Source organism: Oncorhynchus masou, chromosome 10 (assembly GCF_036934945.1).
Source record: "Oncorhynchus masou masou isolate Uvic2021 chromosome 10, UVic_Omas_1.1, whole genome shotgun sequence".
NCBI classification, from domain to species: Eukaryota; Metazoa; Chordata; class Actinopteri; order Salmoniformes; family Salmonidae; genus Oncorhynchus; species Oncorhynchus masou.
Window position 1 is genome coordinate 30,498,427 of NC_088221.1, and position 25,447 is coordinate 30,523,873.

General features: G+C 44.1%; 1 protein-coding gene across 2 annotated transcripts in view; it reads left to right on the plus strand.

Moving 5' to 3' along the window:
- The first annotated feature begins 3,274 nt into the window (after positions 1-3,274).
- Positions 3,275-25,447, plus strand: part of LOC135547498 (ecto-NOX disulfide-thiol exchanger 1-like) — a 95,464-nt gene continuing 73,291 nt past the window's right edge. Inside the window, exon 1 of one of the 2 annotated variants that reach the window (XM_064976568.1) lies at positions 3,275-3,419. The gene's annotated coding sequence lies outside the window, so the exon portion shown is untranslated. Of the gene's footprint in view, positions 3,420-4,966; positions 5,006-25,447 lie in introns of those variants that run through there. The other variant, XM_064976569.1, reaches the window with a different exon arrangement.

The window sequence follows — 25,447 nt, forward strand, 5'->3', positions numbered from 1 at the left end:
AACGTGCCATTGGAACACAGGAGTGGTTGCTGATAATGGGCCTCTGTACGCCTATGTCGATATTCCATAAAAAATGTGTCTTTTCCAGCTACAATAGTCATTTGCAACATTAACAGCGTCTACACTATATCTCTGATCAATTTGATGTTTTTTTAATGGACATAAAAATGGCTTTCATTTCAAAAACTAGGACATTTCTAAGTGATCCCTTTTGAACGGTAGTGTATATGTTTACAGTATTATAAGTCATGTGTATAATCATCATCTGTATAATTGTCACGTCTGATCCTGCTCCTCCCCTCCTGCATACGACATCGCCAGAGTACTAACCACCAGTCCTGGGATTCATCATTACGCACACCTGGCACTCATCATTACGCGCACCTGTGAATCATTAAGATTATGATCATTATGATTTACACCTGGACTCCATTACCTTCATCATTCCCTCCCCTTTATATGTCACTCTCCCATATCCACTCAGCAGTTGGTATTGTTCTTGTGTATTGGCGTACTGCCTTATGTTAGTGTCGTGTTCTTGGTTTTGTTGTTTTAATAAAACATTTCACCTGCTTCCGACTCACTGCCCCATCATTACAATAATAGAACATCTTTATCTTAGTTTCCCCCCATTTCTAAGTGTGGCTGCAGATTTAGTTCTGTGGAAATGTCTGGTTCCATCCCTGTGGTCCTGGAAGACTTGGCTGTGGAATAAGAGCATGGGTTGAGAGGTCCAGGCCATCACATGGGCTGTGTCGACTGGCCTGATGGATATCGCTGAGCCACAGTTACTATGAGTCAGGTGTGTGTGTGTGTATAGTTTGTGCATGTGTAAGAGATAGAAGTGGCCAGCTGACAGCATAATATCCAGCAGAAATGTGTTTCTGTGTGTCTGTGTGTATGCATGTGTGTAGGCCTGTGTGGGTGCCTGTGTGTGTGTGTGAGATGGATGTAGTTAGCTGACAGCCTAATTTCTGGGGAGCAGATCTAGTGTGGCTGGGTGAATTGCTCGTCACAGTGCATTACATGGCCAGCGTCAACATCTCTCTCTCTCCCGTCTCATCCCCAGCCACAGCCGTCAATCACAGGCTACAGTCCGCATCCCCCTTATTCTATCCCTCTCTGTCACTCTCTCTCTCCCCCAAGCGCCAGTCCTCATCAAGTAGCAGCAGAGAGAGAAAGACCATTCTAGCATGAAATTGAGGACCATCATGGTTGGTAGGATCTCTCTCTCGCTCTCTCTCCCCACCCTTGGTGGATGTGTCTAATGTTACAGTTGATTTAAGGCTAGTGATTTAAGATGAAATTCCGGGAGCACTGATTAAAGAAAAGCCGCACACATTAGCCACAAACAGACAAATAGATAACACACATCGATTAACAGAACCACAACCAAATAGCAATATGAGACGAGAGATAGATAGAAACAAACAATATCAACAACACTGTTATGGTTGGGGTTCATAGAGCCTACTATCAATATACAATCTGTTATTAGATTCACACCACTGCTGGAAATAAATATGACAGACTACAGAGGAATAGTTTTATTCATTGTCTGCCTCTTTTAGAGTCTGTTTTCCATCTGACCGAAGAACCCATTTTACTGGACACGTGAAAGCTGTTCTCAAATCTACCACTAGGCGGGGCAAGTTACCAGATAATATTTTCACATTTAGAAGGTGGCTGTTGTTAATTCCATAGCATTTATTTATTTATGATATGAAGCCTTCTTTTGAGATCCACATCTCTGTGGACAATCAATGGAATGTTTGTACGAAGATTTCATCCACATTGAAATCATTACCTACTGTGCCATTCTACGAATATCCAGCAGACACAGTTTCTATAGCTACAGTATCCTGTGTGTGTGTGTGTGTGTGTGCGTGCGTGCATGCGTGCGTGCGTGTGTGTGTGTGTGTGTATGTGTGTGTGTACCTGTGCACATGTCCTTCAGGGATCATGCCTGAGGGAGGGGAGAGTCATCTGTATTGTCAAGGTTACTGGAGGTGTGGAGGAATCTATTTACTGTGTTCCTAATTCATACATATTAGATCATATTTTATATATTTCCCATTAGATTTTCATGTAAGAGTTGTTGGTTATTATTATATGTCAGAAATGATGTGATATGCCAGGTTGGTTGCTTGGTTGTTGTTGCCTCTGCCATTCAAATTTAATTTGAGTGAAAACATCAATGTAAACCAACCTGTAAACTGACCTTTTTCTAGAAAGAAATGCAAATAGCAGAGCAGGTATTGTTATTGACTGATTTGTCAGTGTGTAGAGAGATCGAAGCCTCCCTAGGTGAGATAAGCAGCGGTAGGTGGCCTATTATATAATAATGATAAACACAGAGCGATGTAACGGATCTGATATAAAACCCCAGGAAGAAGATTGATTAGGCTGCTGAAATATCTCCTGCTAACCGTTACACACCACTATATATACACACTATATATACAAAAGTATGTGGACACCCCTTCAAATTAGCGGATTCGGGCTGTTTCAGCTACACCCATTGCTGACAGGTGTATAAAATCGAGCACACCGCCATGGAATCTCCATAGACAAACATTGTCAGTAGAATGGCCTTACTGAAGAGCTCAGTGACTGTCAACGTGACACCCTCATAGCATGCCACCTTTCCAACAAGTCAGTTCGTCACATTTCTGCCCTGGGCAACTGTAACTGCTGTTATTGTGAAGTGGAAACATCTAGGAGCAACCACGGATTTTAGTAGTGAAGTGGTATGCCCCACCCCACAAGCTCACAGAAAGGGACTGCAGAGTGCTGAAGCACATAACAATTGTCTGTTCTCGGTTGCAACACTCACTACCAAGTTTCAAACTGCGAAATCGCCCAACATCAGTGCCTGACCTCACTAATGTTCTTGTGGCTGAATGGAAGCAAGTCCCAGCTGCAATGTTCCAACATCTAAAGGAAAGCCTTCCCAGAAGAGTGGAGGCTGGTATTGCAGCAAAGGGTGACCAACTCCATGATTTTGGATGGAGATGTTCGACAAGCAGGTGTCCACATACACTACATGGCCAACAGTATATCTATATCCAGCTGGCCTTTATTTTACCCAGACAAGATCGACCGCAGGCTTCCTTTCCCCTTCTCTGTTCCCTGGATGTAAAGCGATTTTCCGCACCTGAAAACGTCCTTGCTCGTTTCATAGGCAGTCAACCCGTCTGTCGAGTCGTGCACGGCAAACCGTGGTTGGCGCGCGCCTATCGCGCCCCACTCCGTTTTTTTTTATATACCTAAACAGGAGGAAGCATGCGCCAGAGCTCGCGGGAGAGAAAGAAGAGCATTGACAGCAGCGTCGCATCTCCGTCTTTCGAGGTTTAAGTCAAAGGATTACAGCATCAATTATTTTCGTCCAGAGTCTATGAAAACTTCAGTTTGAAACGGTACGATACAGGCTGGCTTCTTTGTGAAATACTTGCGTCTTATGCGCGTCGATTTCTGTGTGTTTCTGACAGTGTGTGATTGTGGTAGGCCATCTATCGAGGTTTCGCTGCTGGTAATGTCCTGTTCCAAGGCAGCGGTGTCACCTCTTATACCAACTACTGCATGTTTACAACCATTAACCTAGTGAGATATTTGCATCTGGACAGATGTTCTGGTGTGATTGATTAGGTATTGAGAGATTGGGGTGTGATTGGGTATTGAAACTGACAGAGTGAAAGATAATGCCTATAGCACGCTAATATAATGTTGCCATGCCATATCGAAAATGTTGAATGTTTCCATTTATTTCAGGCTATTTGTTGATTGACATTGGCATGGTTTTAGAGACATACAATTTGATTATTGAAATATTATGTTCTGCCAGAGTTATATAGCCCAGCGGAGCCTAAAATACAGACTTCCAACAGGGCATGGGAGCCACGCAAATTGATGGAACCACAGTTCATAATTGCTAAACAGTTTAGCCTACTATTCGATGTAGACCCATTTGCTAGTTTAATCCACTGTTTTAAATGTTTTTTGTGTGTTTTTTTTACAGACAAATAGAAAACGGTTGGGTAAACCTGGGATCAATTTAGGGTCAAATCAGCCAAGCATGCTAGTACTTCAGAAAACCGTTATTGGTATGGCGAGAAAGAGCATGTTGGTTAAGTGTATCCAGAGAGCGATGCTTTTACTTTGCTACAGTGACGGTGAGTCAAACACTTCAGCTTGCTGCCTGGTGGATGCCCTTGATAACACGTCACCTGGGCAACCGATTCAGCACCAAGGAGAGCGGAGAGGGGGGGGGGGTGCAATCATTCGGGAAACGTTAGTGTGGTTAGATTGGTAACACTCATAGTGCTGTGTGTAGACTAAGTGGAGTGAATATAACTCAGCTTGAATTACACACTGTGCCTAATGGAACCTTGGCTAAGAGCCTTTGGATGAAAAATCTTATTTAATATCTCAGTTAGTAATATCTCAGCTCGCCGCACTGTGTGTGTGTCTGTCTGTCATACTATGCAAGAGAACATGAGTCATCTATAGAACTGACTGTACCTTCTATTACATTAGAAAATACAATTATAATTACAGTTATACAATTATGAAATACAATTATACAGCTTAAAGCCAGTGCAGCTGGTAACAAAGGACCATCATGTCGGAAAGGTTTGGCCTTGCAGTCTGTATTAGATGTACTTTCCATATAGGCATAGATATAGACAGGCTGTTGAATAAAAATAAATAATAATTTTCCCCTGTGAATTACAGTAGAGAGAGACAGGGTGCAGGGGCTGGTGGTTGAGCTAGTCTTAATTGAAATTGCAAATTCAATTTTCCATCTATTAATTGAATTGTTGCAGGCTGCAAATTTGGCCAACCGTATTAATTGTATTTATTAAGGACAAAATGCAATGTTTGATTACAGATGAATTTGAGATAATATAATTATGATATGTCTTAATACTAAACAGATGAGTGAATAATGAAAGTCAGAGAAGGCCTTTCAGAGACCAAGCCAAACATCCTTCACTGCAGGCTGGTGAGTGATGTTACATTAATGTGATTCAGACATCTAAATGTTAACTCACAGATTGGAAGAGAGAGAAAGGAGGAGAGGGGAGAAACTGGTATAAAGTTGACATCATAACAACAACAGTCAAATTTCCCAGGGGGCATTGGGGTTGTTTTGGAAAACATGGCATGAGTTCAGAGAAGATAACTGAAGTCAGTAAACAACAGCCTCAACCATTAAAACAATCACCACTGAGCAGAGACCGAGAGAGAGACCGAGAGAGAGAGGCCGAGAGAGACCAAGCGAGAGAGAGAGATGGGAAGAGAGAGACTGAGGGAGTGAGAAAGGGAGATGGTTGAGTCAACTCTTTATATTCACACCTCTCTATATTGAATGAATCCAGTGACCTTGCATATTATTGCTCTATGAATGGCATAATATAACACCAAATCACAGAGTTAACAGGATGGCACTGCTGTTTATTTTGTACACACAAACACAGCTCTATCTCCATTGACCCCACACCGTACCTCACACACACAACTACTGGCACTGATTACTGTGGCAGTTACTGATGAGCTGTTACATTATAGCCTGGTTCTGCCCCTTTAAATAAGTTCAATACATAATCAAGTCAACAATTACAGACCTGATTCAGAATTTGTGTTTAAAAGAAACACAAGCTGTGTTTGCCATCGATCCCCAGCCAAGGGAATTAGACCTTCTCTCACTCTCATCTCTCTCTCTCATCTCTTGATTTTAGTAACACTCCCAGCTGGGTCCTGTAGGCAGACACAAACTATGTTTGGAGATTTAACGGGACAGAACACACAGCTGCTGTGTGTGTGAGAGTGTGTTAGCTGCATGTCTGTATCTTGCTTTCGTTATGGAGCCAAATGGAAATGGACACTGGAGAGCCTGAGGAGGAGATGGTGATGGGATTACCCATGGCATGCCTCTCCTCTTCACATCTTCACATGCATTCACATGCACACACACACCCTCAGTGGTCATTGTGTGAATTAGAAAGCTCTTCAGTCACAGTGTTTCCTTCGCCCAGGGCTCTGACTGCTGTTTCCTCCCTGGCTGTCTCACACTGTGGTGGGAGAATCTCCCCTCATGTGTGACTACTGTCAGATATGGCCTGTGTGAGTAAGTGTGTGTGTGTGTCCATGTGTGTCCATGTGTGTGTGCCTGTTTGCCTGCCTGGGTGGGTGCCTGCTTGCCTGCCTGTGTGTGTATGTGTGTGTGCCCAATTTTAAGCTTCTGTCAGTCAAGGAAAGTTGAACTCAAGTCAGTCAGGCTGAGACTTGGCAGCAGATCATACCAGGCACATCTAATTGGGATTGAAGCACATGGAACAACAGGCAGGAAATACAATTAGCTGCCTCTCTGCCTGCTTGTCTGCCAGCCTGCCTGTCTGTCTGAGGGTGAGGGAGGGAGGGAGGGTTCAGCTTTATCTGACTATTAGCGTGTTTTTATCGTGTGTGTGTGTGGTGAAACGGAAATGGCATGCATTCAGCACAATCTATCTTTCATCAGTTAAAAACGTCTTAGGGCTGCAATCCCGTTAACGGGATCGATATGACAACAGCCAGTGAAAGTGCAGGGTGCCAAATTCAAAACAACAGAAATCTCATAATTAAAATGCCTCAAACATACATGTATCTTATACCGTTTTAAAGGTAATCTTGTTGTTAATCCCACCACAGTGTCTGATTTCAAATAGGTGATTATGTTAGGTCACCACCAAGCCAAAGAATAACTCTGCCATTTTTCCAGCCAAAGAGAGGAGTCACAAAAAGCACGAATAGAGATCAAATTAATCACTAACCTTTGATGATCTTCATCAGATGACATTCAAAGGACTTCATGTTACACAATACATGTATGTTTTGTTTGATAAAGATCATATTTATATAAAAAAAATCTGAGTTTACATTGGCGCGTTACGTTCACTAGTTCCAAAAACATCCGGTGATATTGGAGAGAGCCACATAATTTTACAGAAATACTCATCATAAATGTCGATGAAAATTCAAGTGTTAGACATGGAAATATAGATATACCTTTCCTTAATGCAACCGCTGTGTCAAATTTCAAAAAACTTTACGGAAAAAGCAAACCATGCAATAATCTGAGACGGCGCTCAGAAAACAAATACAATTTTCCGCCATGTTGGAGTCAACAGAAATCAGAAATTACATTATAAATATTCCCTTACCTTTGATGATCTTCATCAGAATGCACTCCCAGGAATCACAGTTCCACAATAAATGCTTGATTTGTTCGATAATGTCCATTATTTATGTCCAAGTAGCTACTTTTGTTAGCGCGTTAGGAACATGTATCCAAACACTCATGCAGGTCAGGCATAACTTTGGACAAAAACTTCAAAAGTTATATTACAGGCCTTAGAAACATTTCAAACTAAGTATAGAATCAATCTTTAGGGTGTTGTTATCATAAGTCTTTAATAAAGTTCCAACCAGAGAATTCCTGTGTGTCTAGAGAAGCAATGGAACGCAGGTCGATATCATGTGAAATGCGTGTGACCAGGAAATGGCTCTTTGCCAGTAACCTGACTCATTCAGCTCATATTTAGCCCCACAACACAGTAGAAGCCTCATTCAAGTTTCTAAAGACAATTGACATCTCGTGGAAGCCCTAGGAAGTGCAACTTCATCCATATCCCACTGTGAAGTGGAAGTTTTAACATTTAACATTTTAACATGATCCTTTAAAATATGTAAAACAGCTACTTTTCACACAGTATGCATGTTCTGAACAGTCACATTTTCCTTTGGTTGAAGTTGTTTTTATTCCTGTGTAGAGTAGTTGTAGTTAATTAATTGGCTGTGGTCTAGCACTTCCAGCCCTGTTTAAAGATGGAGAGTATACTGTGGTAAAAGAATGAGGCTAGCTCTTTTGAGGGGTGCTTTCCTACTTCCCCCCCGTGATATTTAAGTCCTTTAACTAGGCTGGGTTCTAGCTGGCTGGCCGTGTGTGTGTGTGTGTGTGTGTGTGTGTGTGTGTGTGTGTGTGTGTGTGTGTGTGTGTGTGTGTGTGTGTGTGTGTGTGTGTGCGTGCGTGTGTTTGTCTAAGTGTGACTCTTGCTTTTAGGGCTGGAATTCTCAGTATGTGCATCATGGTCTGGACTATGCCTTAATTTGTTTTTGGAGGGAGGTGTGTGTGTGCAAGTAGTGTACTCCCTGTATGTGTGTGTGTGTGTGTGTGTGCATGTGCGCGCGTGTGTTTGATGCATTAGAGGGGTTAAACAGGGGTGTTGTAGATAAGGACCAGACTCTCGCTCTTCCTATTACCAAAGAAGAATGACAGCGCTCCCACACACTCCTACACACAACACACACACACACCCACACACAAAAACACACACATACACACATATACACACACATATACTGTAGTGTATACTGTTAAATGTGTTTGCAAGACAAGCCATCATGAGTCTGATTCGATATGTATCTATCTAACATTCCTCATGGCTGATTAGCCTTGGTACTGTTTTTCATTTATTACACCAGTCAGATTAGGCTTTTTGGTGCTGTTTTTCATTTATTTAACCAATAAGATTAGCCTTGGTGTAGTTTTTCATTTATTACACCAGTCAGATTAGGCTTTTTGGTGCTGTTTTTCATTTATTTAACCAGTAAGATTAGCCTTGGTGTAGTTTTTCATTTATTACACCAGTCAGATTAGGCTATTTGGTGCTGTTTTTAATTTATTTCACCAGTCAAATTAGCCTTGTTGCTGTTTTTAATTCATTTATTTTACCTATCAGATTAACCTTTGTGCTTTTTAAAATTTATTTCACCAGTCAGATTAGCCCTGGTGCTGTTTTTCATCTATTTCACCAGTCAGATTAGCCCTGGTGCTGTTTTTCATTTATTTCACCTGTCAGATTAGGCTTTTTGGTGTTGTTTATCATTTATTTCACCAGTTAGGTTAGCCTTGGTGCTGTTTTTCATTTATTTATTTCACCTATCAGATTAGCCTTGGTGCTGTTTTTCATTTATTTCACCAGTCAGATTAGCCTTGGTGCTGTTTTTAATTTATTTCAACAGTCAGATTAGCCTTGGTGCTGTTTTTAATTTATTTCAACAGTCAGATTAGCCTTGGTGCTGTTTTTAATTTATTTCAACAGTCAGATTAGCCATGGTGCTTTTTTTCCTTTATTTCACCAGTCAGAATTGGATATTTGGTGCTCTTTTTCATTTATTTCACCAGTCAGAATTGGATATTTGGTGCTCTTTTTCATTTATTTCACCAGTCAGAATAGCATTGTTGTTGTTTTTCACTTTTTCACCAGTCAGAATAGGCTATTTGGTGCTGATTTTCATTTATATAACCAGTCAGATTAGCCTTGGTGCTGATTTTCATTTATATAACCAGTCAGATTAGCCTTGGTTCTGCTTTTCATTGATTGCAACAGTCAGATTAGGCTATTTTGTGCTGTTTTCTTTTTTCCATCAATCAGATTAGCCTTGGCGCTGTTTTTCATTTATTTCACCAGTCAGATTACCATTTGTGTTGTTTTTCATTTTTTTCACCAGTCAGAATAGCCTATTTGGTGCTGATTTTCATTTATATAACCAGTCAGATTAGCCTTGGTGCTTTTTTCTATTTATTTTACCAGTCAGATTAGCCTTGGTGCTGATTTTCATTTATATAGCCAGTCAGATTAGCCTTGATGCTTTTTTCCATTTATTTCACCAGTCAGATTTGGTGTCACGCCTTGGTCTTAGTATTTTGTGTTTTAGTTAATTAGTTGGTCAGGCCAGGGTGTGACATGGGTTTATGTTATTGTGTTGTCGTATTGTTTTTTTTGTAGGCATTGGGATTGTGGTTGATTAGGGGTGTGTTTAGTTTAGGTTTGGCTGCCTGAGGCGGTTCTCAATCAGAGTCAGGTGATTCTTGTTGTCTCTGATGGGGAACCGTATTTAGGTAGCCTGGGTTTCACTGTGTATTTCGTGGGTGATTGTTCCTGTCTCTGTGTAGTTTCACCAGATAGGCTGTATTTAGGTTTCACGTTCCGTTTTGTTGTTTTTGTATTTGTCTCAGTATTTTCATGTAATCGTCATTTGTTTTCATTAAAAAACATGAGTAACCAACACGCTGCATTTCGGTCCGACTTTCTTGCGACAAACGAAGAACGCCGTTACAGAATCACCCACCACACACGGACCGAGCAGCGTGTTACAGGTAGCGACAGCAGGAGCAGCGAAGGGAGGTCGTTATAGACAGCAGAAGCATGGAGTATACGACATAGGATGAAATAGACAGGTGGGCGGTCGACCCAGAGAGAGTGCCGGAGCCCGCCTGGGATTCGCTGGAGCAGTGCGAAGAGGGCTATAGGGGAATGGAGTTGGAGAGGCAATCACGACGGCGCAGAGGAAAGCCCGTGAATCAGCCCCAAAAATTTATTGGGGGGCTCAGAGGGAGAGTGGCTGAGTCAGGAGACAGACCTGAGCCAACTCTCCCTGTTTATCGTGAGGAGCCAAGGAGGAGACCAGAACCGGTGGTGGAGGTGAGCGAAGCAGAGACTGTGAAGGAGTTAATGGGGAAATTGGAGGAGAGAGTAATGAGGGAGTTGCTATTTTGGTGCTTTAAGTACAAGATTCGTCCGACGGAGCGTGTCGGGGATTTAATGGCACCTGGGTCAGCGCTCCATACTAGTCCTGAGGTGCGTGTTAGTCGGCTGGTGAAAAATGTGCCAGCCTCACGTACTAGGCCTCCTGTGTACCTACCTAGCCTTGCACGTCCTGTGCCAGTCCTGCTCTCAGGCTCTCCAGTACACCTTCACGGTCCAGTCCATCCTGTGCCACCTTCACACACCAGTCCTCCGGTGGCAGCTCCCCGCACCAGGCTTCCTGTGCGTGTCTTCGGCCCAATACCACCAGTGCCAGCACCACGCATCAGGCCTACAGTGCGCCTCGCCTCTCCTGCACTGTCGGAGCCTTTCTTCTCTCCTGCGCTACCAGAGTCTCCAGCCTGTTCAGCGCTTCTAGAGCCTTCCTCCTCTACAGCGCTGCCGGAGCCTCCTGCCTGTTCGGAGCAGCCTGAGCTGTCAGTCTGCATGGAGCAGCCAGAGCTGCCAGTCTGCATGGAACAGCCAGAGCTGTCAGCCTGCATGGAGCAGCCAGAGCTGTCAGTCTGCATGGAGCAGCCAGAGCTGTCAGTCTGTTTGGAGCAGCCAGAGCTGTCAGTCTGCATGGAGCAGCCAGAGCTGCCAGTCTGCATGGAGTGGCCAGAGCTGTCAGTCTGTTTGGAGCAGTCAGAGCTGTCAGTCTGCAAGAAGCCGCCAGAGCTGTCAATCTGCATGGAGCAGCCAGAGCCGCCAGTCAGCATGGAGCAGCCAGAGCCGTCAGTCAGCATGAAGCAGCCAGTGCCGTCAGTCTGCCAGGATCCGCCAGTCAGCCAGACTCTTCCAGATCTGCCAGTCAGCCAGACTCTTCCAGATCTGCCAGTCAGTCAGACTCTTCCAGATCTGCCAGTCAGCCAAACTCTTCCAGATCTGCTAGTCAACCAGACTCTTTCAGATCTGCGAGTCAACCAGACTCTTTCAGATCTGCGAGTCAACCAGACTCTTTCAGATCTGCGAGTCAACCAGACTCTTCCAGATCTGCCAGTCATCCAGGATCTGACGGATTCAACTGCCTGGCTGGGCTTCCTCTCAGTGCTGGGCTTCCTCTCAGTGCTGGGCTTCCTCTCAGTGCTGGGCTTCCTCTCAGTGCTGGGCTTCCTCTGTCCCGAGCTGCCCCTCTGTCCCGAGCTGCCCCTCTGTCCCGAGCTGCCCTTCTGTCCCGAGTTGCCCCTCAGTCCAGTGGGGTTCTGGGTGAGGACTACTAGGCCATGGTCAGCGGCGAGGGTGGAATATCCCAGGATGCGTAGGGGAGGAACTATGACATTAATGGAGTGGGGTCCACGTCCCAAGCCGGAACCGCCACCATGGACAGACGCCCACCCGGACCCTCCCTATGGTTTTGAGGTGCGTCCGGGAGTCCGCACCTTAGGGGGGGGTTCTGTCACGCCTTGGTCTTAGTATTTTGTGTTTTAGTTAATTAGTTGGTCAGGCCAGGGTGTGACATGGGTTTATGTTATTGTGTTGTCATATTGTTTTTTTTTGTAGGCATTGGGATTGTAGTTGATTAGGGGTGTGTTTAGTTTAGGTTTGGCTGCCTGAGGCGGTTCTCAATCAGAGTCAGGTGATTCTTGTTGTCTCTGATGGGGAACCGTATTTAGGTAGCCTGGGTTTCACTGTGTATTTCGTGGGTGATTGTTCCTGTCTCTGTGTAGTTTCACACAGATAGGCTGTACTTAGGTTTCACGTTCCGTTTTGTTGTTTTTTATTTGTCTCAGTATTTTCATGTAATCGTCATTTGTTTTCATTAAAAAACATGAGTAACCAACACGCTGCATTTCGGTCCGACTTTCTTGCGACAAACGAAGAACGCCGTTACACTTGGTGTTGTTTTTAATTTATTTCAACTATCAGATTAGGCAATTTGGAGCTGAGTTTCATTAATTTCACCAGTCAGATTAGCCTCTGTTTTTTGCTGTTTTTCATTTATTTCATCACTTAGATTCGATTTGGTGCTGATTTTCATTTATACAGCCAGTCAGATTAGCCTTGGTGCTAGTCAGATTAGCCTTGTTGCTGTTTTTCATTTATTTCCCCAGTCAGATTAGCCTTGGTGCTGTTTTCATTTAGTTCACCTGTCAGATTAGCCTTGTTGCTGTTTTCATTTAGTTCACCTGTCAGATTAGCCTTGTTGCTGTTTTTCGTTTTTTTCACCAGTCAGATTAGCCTTGGTCCTGTTTTTCATTTATTTCACCAGTCAGATTAGCTTTGGTGCTGTTTTTCATTTATTTCACCAGTCAGATTAGCTTTGGTGCTGTTTTTCCTCTCCCTTTGATGCTCTACTAGACATCTAAATTACATTCTGGGTTGGAAATCCTTATAAGAACATTCACTCCCAGTTCTTTTGTGACTATCTTCAAGTCATGCTTTTTGTTGTTAGAAGGAGGGGGAGATGAGGGCCCCCTATATGTAATGGTTTCAATGGCATGTGGTATTATTATTCGTATCGAAAATGTTGTGAAATATTTACAAGTTGTTGGACAGAATCAGTACCATGAATACCATACAGTTTACTATATTTCCAGGTAAATAAAGGAAGTTAGTTGTTCCCACTGTAGTGGCCATTGGCCAACCAAGCCATCCTCATACTGTATGTGCTCTACAATCAGAGCAGGGGGAAGGTTTGGCATCTCTTCTCTCTACTGACCAGACATGGACTGCCATAGATACTGCATCTTTACCCACCTCCGTGGTGCCTTTAGAGCTCGGACTGTGGACCCTAGCAGCGGGCCCCAAATGGACGGGAGACTCCGGCAGCGCCGGCGTGAAGGGCGATTCTGGCAGCTCCGGAGTGACGGGCAGCTCTAGCAGCTCCTGACTGACAAGCGGCTCTGGCAGCTCCTGACTGACGGGCGGCTCTGGCAGCTCTTGACTGACGGGCGGCTCTGGCAGCTCCTGACAGACGGGCGGCTCTGGCAGCTCAGGACAGACGGAGGGAGGAGACGGAGAGACAGCCTGGTGCCTGGGGCTGCCACAGGACCCACCAGGCTGGGGAGACCTACAGGAGGCCTGGTGCTTAGAGAAGGCACCGGATGGACCGGGCTGTGGGGGAGCACTGGAGCCTTGGCGTGCATCCTTGGCACCACTTCTCCAGGCTGGATCACCATTTTAGCCCGGACCATCCAGAGTGCAGGCACAGGTTGAACCTGGCTGTGGGGGAGCACTGGAGATCTGGTGCATACCACTCACACCTCTCCCTTAGGCTCAATACCCACATTCGCCCGGCACAGTTGGAGCGCACGCATAGGACGCTCCGACTGTGGAGAGGAGTGGGCTCAGGTCTCCAACCTGACTCTGCCACACTCCCCGTGTGTAATGTTTTGTACACCGGTAAAGATCAACGTTAGACTGAGGCCTGAACACTTTGTGATGTTCATGATGTTCTGTGGTATGGAGGGCTGTGGTATGGAGAATGCAGTGTGAGTAAAATGTAAACACATTTCAGACAGACAGTCCAACTGTCCTACAGATACTTATGGAAAGCATTCTTCCACTGCTAGGGTGTGTGTGTGTGTGTGTGTGGTGTGTGTGTGTGTGTGTGTGTGTGTGTGTGTGTGTGTGTGTGTGTGTGTGTGTGTGTGTGTGTGTGTGTGTGTGTGTGTGTGTGTGTGTGTGTGTGTGTGTGTGTGTGTGGACATCAGTACATAGGGCCAGTATAGAGACTGTGAGGGATGTGTCCTTAGTACAGACCAGTCTACCAGTGGGAACAAAGAGTGATCATTGCAGTCAGTCGGTAACACTGGGAACAAGCTGCCTCTCTCTGCTAGCCTGACAGAGACACGGTCACGGTCCTGCTGACACAGTCCTGCTGTCACAACACTGACTGGGCTTTACTACTGGAATAGCTTCAGAATATTTCTCCTTCTATCCCACATTAATGTTAAACCTTACGATATGTATGTAATGCAGTGAGAGGTGTAGGTTTTATTAAAGCAGTTGTTGAGGGAGAGGATGAGAGCTGTCTCTGCAACCCATCCCCCATTTCTCTTCTCCATCCCCCTCTCCTTCCTATCCCCCTCTCTCATCTTTCCCCATCCTCTCTCCTCCTCCTTCTTCTCTCTATCCCATCCCCCTCTCCTTCCTATCCCCCTCTCTCATCTCTCCCCATCCTCTCTCCTCCTCCTTCTTCTCTCTATCCCATCCCCCCTCCTTCCTATCCCCCTCTCTCATCTCTCCCCATCCTCCTCCTCCTCCTTCTTCTCTCTATCCCCATCCCCCTCTCCTTCCCATCCCCCTCTCTCTTCTCTCCCCATCATCTCTCCCCCTCCTTCTTCTCTCTATCTCCATCCCTCTCTGCTCTGTGTCCTTGTTTGGACAGGGAAAGGGGGATCCCTAGTCAGTTGTACAACTGAATGCTTTCAACTGAAATGTGTCTTCAGCATTTAACCCAACCCCTCTGAATCAAACAGGTGCGGAGGGCGAAGGCCAGTGGCATATTCTATATAGAATAAAACAGGGACAGCACTGCCAGAGGTGGTGTGTGTAAAGCCCTGCATGCTGCTGTGGGGTGATGGGATGTTTCTGGACAGTAATGGATGCTGAGAATGGAAGGAATCAGAGTGGCTGTCTGTCTTTTCTATGATTGTTTGTGTGTGTGTGTGTGTGTGTGTGTGTGTGTGTGTGTGTGTGTGTGTGTGTGTGTGTGTGTGTGTGTGTGTGTGTGTGTGTGTGTGTGTGTGTGTGTGTGTGTGTGTGTGTGTGACAATAGGGGACAATAGACTTGCCTTCAAAATACTTGTTTATTACCAATGTGTTTCGCCTTCATCAGGGAACAGGTTTTTTGTTATTCTTAAAGTCCCTGCTTCCACCATTCCTCATCTTAACCCGCATTTCAGTGGAGGGACGTTATGAGCAGAAGGGGATGAAAGGATAAAAGAGAGATGACCCAAAACTGTTAATGGACTAAAATAGGTCATCTTTCTATAGCGCCTTCTGTTTTAGCCTAGATACTTACATTTCTCTGTTTTAGTCTAGATACTTAAATTTCTCTGTTTTAGCCTAGATACTTAAAGGTCTTTGTTTTAGTCTCGATACTTAAATTTCTCTGTTTTAGTCTAGATACTTACATTTCTTTGTTTTAGTCTAGATACTTACATTTCTCTGTTTTAGTCTAGATACTTAAATTTCTCTGTTTTAGTCTAGATACTTTAATTTCTCTGTGTTACTATTCTGTACCGAACTCACTTCCTATTACCTGCAGTCAATGACCAAATGGCCTGGAATGTTATTCATATATTTTATGATTTCATCATTAATATCAATTATCAAAAAAATGAACCCTGAGAAAACGTTCACATCTATAACGATCAACCATCTGGAGAAGGCTAACTACAGCAAAATAATCATTTTAAAACCCCCCCAAAACAATATTATGTCCTCGTAAATTAGTAACATACATGTTATTTTAGCGAGTGAACTGAATATTTATTTTGAGTTGATATAATGAAAACAACATCATTTTATGACCATAAAAAGTTATATATTTAATATTGTAAATTTCACTCAACTATAAGTATTGTTGCCTGCAATACATTATGTTCACACAGAGCCTCTCGATAATCAGCAGGCAGAGGGAGGTGATGTTACACGTGTACCTGTCACAACTCACACACCTTTCTTGGAACCTCTGAATTAATGTTGCTTAGCAACAGGAGGAGACGGGCATCTATTGCATTTGTCATTCGATTGATGTTTACCTTCACCAGCCTATCTTTTAAAGACACAAGAGTAGGAGCAGCGGCTAGAGGTGGACATGGGATTGGGCTGATCTCCTTGTGTTTCTAGGAATCCCAGTCTGTCAGTCAGTTATCTGTGTTGCTCTGTCACTGTGAGAGGAGGACTTTTGGATACAGACGGACATTAGAAGATAGGGGACCTCTCATCTCCCTCTTCTATCTATTATCGTTAAATGAAGTGCTCACTCACTCACAGACCTCCCCCAGGAAAAACACACACACACACACACACACACACACACACACACACACACACACACACACACACACACACACACACACACACACACACACACACACACACACACACACACACACACACACACACACTGTGCTCACCCTCTCTCAGTCCTCCCTGAGTCATGTAGACAGTCAGAGCAGCACCTGACTTCTGAGTATTTAGTGTTATTTCATTTCTCTCTCTCCCCCTCCTTCATCCCCCTCTCTCCGTCTCTCTCGCCCCCTCCTTCATCCCCCTCTCTCTGTCTCTCTCTCCCCCTCCTTTATCCCCCTCTCTCCCCCTCCTTCATCCCCCTCTCTCCGTCTCTCTCTCCCCCTCTCCGTCTCTCTCTCGCACTCTCTCTTTCTCTCTCTCACTTGCTCTCTCCACCCCCCTCACCCTCTCCCTCCCCCTTGCTGTCTCTCTCCCCCTCTCCTTCCCCCTTGCTGTCTCCCTCCCTCTCCCTCCCGCTTGCTGTCTCTCTCCCCCTCTCCCTCCCCCTTGCTGTCTCTCTCTCAGCCCTTAGCTCCAGGTGGCTACTTACCTTACTCTCTGGCTAATTTCGCTTAACATTTAGAATAATTAGTTGCCGTCTGAGCGTGTCAGCGTGTCTTAAAATGTTTACTGGTCTAGTTAGAGCTGTTTTTCATGGGGTTGCCACAATTACTCAGGGCTTTTAACATGAACTATAAAAACAATATAATGTAGCTGTTTGAAAATAAAAAAAGCTTAATTCTTAGACAAACTGATTTAAATTGAGTGTTTAGACAGTCTTGTAATCACAGAGTTTATTATGATTTGAGTTGACAGGACAGAGGTGAGCATGTAATTTTGTAATTATTTGTCTAAATGTTGTTTTAATGTTTATTAGTGTGCCACATTATTCTAGGTCAGTTTGTGTGTGTGATTCTTTCTCCAATAAGCTCTCACAGTTCATCCATGTCTCTCAAACGGCACATTTAGTTGTGGTTACTTCTCTGTATCATTCCAAGGTTAAGTTTAGGCATTAACTCCAAAAGGTTAAAGGGAAGAAAGAAACAATAACTCAACTTCATATTCATCATCTCCAGCACCACTCCAACATCAACATATGTGAAAATTGCAAGTTTCTATGTTTTGTAGTAAAATAGATAGAGGAAGATACTTTTAGTCATGTGGTGTATGTGGACACCTGCTTGTTGAACATCTCATTTCAAAATCATGGACATTAATATGGAGTTGGTCCCCCCTTTGCTGCTATAATGGCCTCCACTCTTCTGGGAAGGCTTTCCACTAGATGTTGGAACATTGCTGCAGGAACTTCCATTCCGCCACAAGAGCATTAGTGAGGTCGGGCACTGATGTTGGGCGATTATCCCTGGCTCGCAGTCGGCGTTCCAATTCATCCCAAAGGTGTTTGAAAGAGTTGAGGTCAGGGTTGTGTGCAGACCAATCAAGTTCTTCCACACCGATCTCGACAAACCTTTTCTGTGTGGACCTCGCTTTGTGCACAGGGGCATTATCATGCTGAAACAGGAAAGGACCTTCCCCAAACTGCTGCCACTAAGTTGGAAGCACAGAATCATCTAGAATGTCATTGTATGCTGTAGCATTAAGATTTCCCATCACTGGAACTAAGGGGCTTAGCCCGAACAATGACAAAAAGTCCCAGACCATTATTCCTTGTCCACCAAACTTTACAGTTACTGTTGCATTATGCATTGGGGCAGGTAGCATTCATCACTCCAGAGAACGTGTTTCACTGCTCCAGAGTCGAATGGTGGCGAGCTTTACACCACCCCAGCCGACGCTTGGCATTGCGCACAGGGATCTTAGGCTTCCGTGCGGCTGCTCGGCCATGGAAACCCATTTCATGCAGCTCCTGACTAACTGTTCTTGTGCTGACAATGCTTCCAGAGGCAGTTTGGAACTTGGTAGTAAGTGTTGCAACCGAGGACAGATGATGTTTATGCACTTAAGCTCACAGAACGGGACCTCTGAGTGCTGATGTGGCCTACCACTTCGCGGCTGAGCCGTTGTTGCTCCTAGATGTTTCCACTTCACAATAACAGCACTTACAGTTGACCGGGGCAGCTCTAGCATGGCAGAAATTTGACAAACTGACTTGTTGGAAAGGTGGCATCCTATGACGGTGCCACGTTGAAAGTTATTGAGCTCTTCAGTAAGGCCATTTAACTGCCAATGTTTGTCTATGGAGATTGCATAGCTATGTGCTCGATTTTGTACACCTGTCAGCAACGGGTGTGGCTGAAATAGCTGAATCCGCTATCTTGAAGGGGTGTCCACATATTTTTGTATATATAGTGTACGTGTTTCCAATGACATGATCAGTGTGAATCGTGAGAGATTTTAATCAATAATGAGTAAGCATTGCCTACTAATTGGTTGATGATGTCATTGAAACTCTTTCTCTATCTTTTTTTACAACAAAACATAGAAACGCGCCAATTTCACATATGTTGATGTTGGGGTGGAGCTGGAGGTGATGAATATGAAGTTGAAAATTGTGAAACTTCCCTTTAAGGTAAGTGTTAAGGTTTGGTATAGGTTAAAACTAAAATATCTTTCTATTGCTGGATTTGAACGTGCAACCTTTGGAATCACCGGCAGATGCTTACGGCTATCCCCGTCCACAATACCCTAACAAAACCAAAACTTTCTTGAAGGTAGCAGTGCTCACTGTTACTCCTAGTGGTCGGTTTCCACGTCATCTCTCGACGTCCTCAGACACGGCTAGACGTCGAATACGGATTTGTATCACGGGTGACCTGGCTGTCTTTCTATCAAGTGAATGTGGTGAACAGTGGCAATAAAAAGCATGTGAACCCTTTGGAATTACCTGGAGTTCTGCATAACTTTTACATACCATCTGATCTTCATCCAAGTCACAACAGTAGACAAACACAATGTGCTTAAACTAATAACACACAAATTATTGTATTTTTCTTGTCTGTATTGAATACATCATTTAAACATTCACAGTGTAGGTTGTAAAAAGTATGTGAATCCCTAGGATAAGGACTGGAGTCAGCTAACCTGGAGTACAATCAATGAGACGAGGTTGGACATTTTAGTTAGAGCTGCCCTGCCCCATAAAAAGCACTCACAAGATTTGAGTTTGCTATTCACAAGAAGCAGTGCCTGATGTGAACCATGCCTTGAACAAAAGAGATCTCAGAAGACCTAAGATTAAGAATTGTTTCCTTGCATAAAGCTGGAAAGGGTTACAAAAGTATATCGTAAAGTCAGTCTGCGGTAAGACAAATTGTCTATAAATGGAGAAAGTTCAGCACTGTTGCTACTCTCCCTAGGAGTGGCCGTCCTACAAAGATGACTGTAAGAGCACAGCGCAGAATGCTCAATGAGGTTAAGTAGAATCCTTGAGTGTCAGCTAAAGACTTACAGAAATATCTGGAAGATGCTAACATCTCTGTTGACGAGTCTACAATACGTAAAACAATAAACAAGAAAAAAACATTGCTGCACATCTGGCCATGCCTTCCGCCTGGCTACACCAACCTCGGCCAACAGCTCCGCCCCCCCCCCCGCAGTTACTCGCCCAAGCATCTCCAGGTCCTCCTTAACCCAAATCCAGATAGCAGATGTTCTGAAAGAGCTGCAAAACCTGGACCCGTACAAATCAGCTGGGCTTGACAATCTGGACCCTCTATTTCTGAAACTATCCGCCGCCCTATTACCAGCCTGTTCAACCTCTCTTTCATATCGTCATATCATCTCGACCCAAACTGTTACAGACCAATATCCATCCTGCCCTGCCTATCTAAGGTCTTCGAAAGCCAAGTCAACAAACAGGTCACTGACCATCTCGTATCCCACCGTACCTTCTCCGCTGTGCAATCTGGTTTCCGAGCCGGTCACGGGTGCACCTCAGCCACGCTCAAGGTACGAAACGATATCATAACCGCCATCGATAAAAGACAGTACTGTGCAGCCGTCTTCATCGACCTTGCCAAGGCTTTCGACTCTGTCAATCACCATATTCTTATCGGCAGACTCAGTAGCCTCGGTTTTGCTGATGACTGCCGTGCCTGGTTCACCAACTACTTTGCAGACAGAGTTCAGTGTGTCAAATCGGAGGGCATGCTGTCCGGTCCTCTGGCAGTCTCTATGGGGGTGCCACAGGGTTCAGTTCTCGGGCCGACTCTTTTCTCTGTATATATCAATGATGTTGCTCTTGCTGCGGGCGATTCCCTGATCCACCTCTACGCAGACGACACCATTCTATATACTTCCGGCCCATCCTTGGACACTGTGCTATCTAACCTCAAAACGAGCTTCAATGCCATACAACACTCCTTCCGCGGCCTCCAACTGCTCTTAAACGCTAGTAAAACCAAATGCATGCTTTTCAACCGTTCGCTGCCTGCACCCGCACTCCTGACTAGCATCACCACCCTGGACGACCTTGAATATGTGGACATCTATAAGTACCTAGGTGTCTGGCTAGACTGTAAACTCTCCTTCCAGACTCATATCAAACATCTCCAATCGAAAATCAAATCTAGAGTCGGCTTTCTATTCCGCAACAAAGCCTCCTTCACTCACACCGCCAAACTTACCCTGGTAAAACTGACTATCCTACCGATCCTCGACTTCGGTGATGTCATCTACAAAATAGCTTCCAACACTCTACTCAGCAAACTGGATGCAGTTTATCACAGTGCCATCCGTTTTGTTACTAAAGCACCTTATACCACCCACTACTGTGACCTTTATGCTCTAGTCGGCTGGCCTTCGCTACATATTCATCGCCAGACCCACTGGCTCCAGGTCATCTACAAGTCCATGCTAGGTAAAGCTCCGCCTTATCTCAGTTCACTGGTCACGATGGCAACACCCACCCGTAGCACGCGCTCCAGCAGGTGTATCTCACTGATCATCCCTAAAGCCAACACCTCATTTGACCGCCTTTCGTTCCAGTTCTCTGCTGCCTGTGACTGGAACGAATTGCAAAAATCGCTGAAGTTGGAGACTTTTATCTCCCTCACCAACTTCAAACATCTGCTATCTGAGCAGCTAACCGATCGCTGCAGCTGTACATAGTCTATCGGTAAATAGCCCACCCATTTTTACCTACCTCATCCCCATACTGTTTTTATTTACTTACTTTTCTGCTCTTTTGCACACCAATATCTCTACCTGTACATGACCATCTGATCATTTAACACTCCAGTGTTAATCTGCAAAATTGTTATTATTTGCCTACCTCCTCATGCCTTTTGCACACAATGTATATAGACTCTTTTTTTTCTACTGTGTTATTGACTTGTTAATTGTTTACCCCATGTGTAACTCTGTGTTGTCTGTTCACACTGCTATGCTTTATCTTGGCCAGGTCGCAGTTGCAAATGAGAACTTGTTCTCAACTAGCCTACCTGGTTAAATAAAGGTTAAATAAAAAACTTTAAAAAATTAAAAATCTGAAGATCGCAAAAGAGCACCTGGATTTCCCACAGCGCTACTGGCAAAATATTCTGTGGACAGATTAAACTAAAAGGAAGGAACACACAGCACTATTTGTGGAGAAAAAAGGCACAGCACAGCACACCAACATCAAAACCTCATCCCAACTGTAACGTATGGTTTAGGGAGCATCATGGTTTGGGCCTGCTTTGCTGCCTCAGGGCCTGGACAGCTTGTAATCATCGATGGAAAAATGAATTCCCAAATTTATCAAGACATTTTGCAGGAGAATGTAAGGCTAGGTCCACAACAGAAGTTACGTGAAACAACAGGACAACAACCCAAAAGACAGAAGTAAATCAACAACAGAATGCCTTAAACAGAAGAAACTATGCCTTCTGGAGTGGCCCAGTCAGTCCTGACCTCAACCCAATTGAGATGCTGTGGCATGACCTCAAGAGAGCGGTTCACACCAGACATCTGAAGAATATTGCTGAACTGAAACAGTGTTGTAAAGAGGAATGGTCCAAAATTCCCCCTGACCTTTGTGCAGGTCTGATCCGCAAATACAGAAAACGTTTGGATGAGGTTATTGCTGCCAAAGGAGGGTCAACCAGTTATTAAATCCAAGGGTTCACATACTTTTTCCAACCTGCACTGTGAATGTGTGTTCAGTAAAGACATTAAATATTGTTTGTGTGTTATTAGTTTAAGCAGACTGTGTTTGTCTATTGTTGTGTCTTAGGTGAAGATCAGATACAATTTTATGACCAATTAATGCAGAAATCCAGGTAATTCTAAAGGGTTCACAGACCCCCCTGTGACTGGTGTGTGTGTGTGTGTGTGTGTGTGTGTGTGTGTGTGTGTGTGTGTGTGTGTGTGTGTGTGTGTGTGTGTGTCCTCTCCAGTGAGTCATTAATGTTGCATCAGTCTCCTGTGAAGTGCTCAGGGTTGAAATGTATTGAACTGTATGTGTAACATGATCCTCTTTCCCTTCCCATCAGCACCACAGCACAGGGAGGGGTGAGTGTGTGTGTGTGTGTGTGTGTGTGTGTGTGTGTGTGTGTGTGTGTGTGTGTGTGTGTGTGTGTGTGTGTGTGTGTGTGTGTGTGTGTGTGTGTGTGTGTGTGTTAAATCTGTACCGAGCTTTAGAGAGCCTCTAGGGCTAAAGTGGGGGAGACATTCTCACACTCTCCTCACATCTGTCTCTCTCTCTTTCACACACACACTGCAGTCTGTGGCGAGGGTAGATGTTTCCCATCCAGTCTAATGCATGCAGAGTGGTACAGTGATATCCAGCTGAAAGAATAGTTAAAAATGTAATGACTTTTGCAGAAGGCTGTGATTTCATTGGAAACAGTTGGGCGCGCAAGGCAAAATCTCTAATCCCCTTTATTGAAGGGACTCTCAGTGATCTTCCTATGGGAATTCTCCCCCATAACACTCTGTGGAGGGTGGCAGGAGGGAGAGAGGAGGGGGCAGGAGAGGGAGGGCCTCCATGAAATCCCTTTGTTTCAGTATTCCCATTAAAACTCAGCTAGGATAATCACATAATGCGAGATTTATAACATACGGTTAATCTCAGAATATGATCACATCTCTTCCAAATTTAAATAATATATCCCAAAAGTTTTTTTAAATTAAACGTGTTCAAGGTGTGATTTGATTCAGTTCTAAAAAGATCTAAAGTTGCCTATATGTGTTTCTTTACCTTTTTACATTCCCAAAGATAGTTTGTTTAACAGAGGTTTGGATTGGCTTACCTGGAGACAATGGAGACTGCAACATTTGATCTACAGACTCTGAAGACACTTCCTTTGTTCTCGGATATGTCTGATAGCAGATCTACACTGTAGTTATACATATTTAAAATGCAATAGGCTCTGCTTCACCTGTCTCTGTCCTGTAAGCAGGTCCAGTGGGCTGCAATGCATCGTGCATAATAACATATCACATAGCAACCTTGCTGTATCAGAGGATGAATGAGGACGTGAAGGAGAGAAGAGTATATCTGAGACAGTTTATGTACAGTAGAATGTGAAGCCTCTGTTCTATTTATACTCATCCAGTCAGGAGACACTACTGGAGTCCAATCAGGAAACAAGGGCTTACTGAATACATTCTGTAGAGTATGCATGCTATTCAATGAGTAAATGGAAGGATGCTGTACACATTAGGGTTGAATATTTTCATGGTATTTTACAAATGTTCCATCCTGAGAATAAATCTCTTTTCTAACCTGGTATTTCCCGTCAAAACCGGAAGTGTCATTCAAAAGCATAATAAAGCATATACTGTAAATAGGCCTATGTCTGGATTTGATTAGAGCTTTGATCGAAAATTCCATCCCGACGCTACCTGAGCCCGATGAGCAATACATATTTTATGTTTTATGAGGCCTACATTAAAGTATTTTTAATGAGCCCAAGCCCCCCAAAAAACAAATGATGGTGTCTTTTTCAATACATACAGTGGGTTCCAAAATTACTGGCAACCCTGACTGTCAAAGCACAAACAATACTTAAAAAAATATAAACAATATAATTATAGAGATCAACTCAAAATACCAACATGTGAGAAATACTGTACTTTATTAATGTTTCAATGGAATCAACCAAAATCATACAATTATTTAATACAAAATAAATTTCACCAAAATCAAGGTTTCATAATTATTGGCACTCCTCATTTAGTACTTAGCGCAACCACCTCTGGCAAGGATAACAGCATGGAGTCTTTTCCTGTAATGTTTGACAAGGTTAAGGAACACATTTGGAGGGATTTTGGACCATTCCTCTATGCAGACCCTTTATAGATCCTTCACATTCTTGGGTTTGCGCTTATCAACTGCCCTCTTCCACTCAGCCCACAGGTTTTGGATTGGATTGAGGTCCGGCGACTGACATGGCGATGGCAGAACATTGATTTTGTTGTCACAGAACCATTTCTGTGTGGATCTTGAGGTCTGTTTTGGGTCATTGTCTTGTTGGAAAGTCCACCTACGGCCAAGTCCCAGTCTTCTGCCAGAGGCAACCAGATTGTCAGACAGAATTGCCTGATACTTGGTAGAATTCATTATGCCATCAATCTTAACCAGTGCCCCTGGACCTCTGGAATTAAAACAGCCCCAAAACATCACTGACCCCCCTCCATCATTTAAATGACATTTGGCAAACACCAACTGCTTGCGTCTGTGTCTTGGGGTCAGAAAGGGCTTTCTTCTGGCAACCCTTCCAAAGAGCCTGTTGTTGTGGAGGTGGCGTCTGATGGCGCTTTTTGAAACCTGGTGACCCCAAGATGCCACCAAGGCCTGCAATTTTTTTAACGGGGCCCCTCAAGGGTGCGTGCTTAGTCCCCTCCTGTACTCCCTGTGGCCACACACAACTCCAACACCATCATTAACAACCTCACCCTTAACGTGAGCAGGA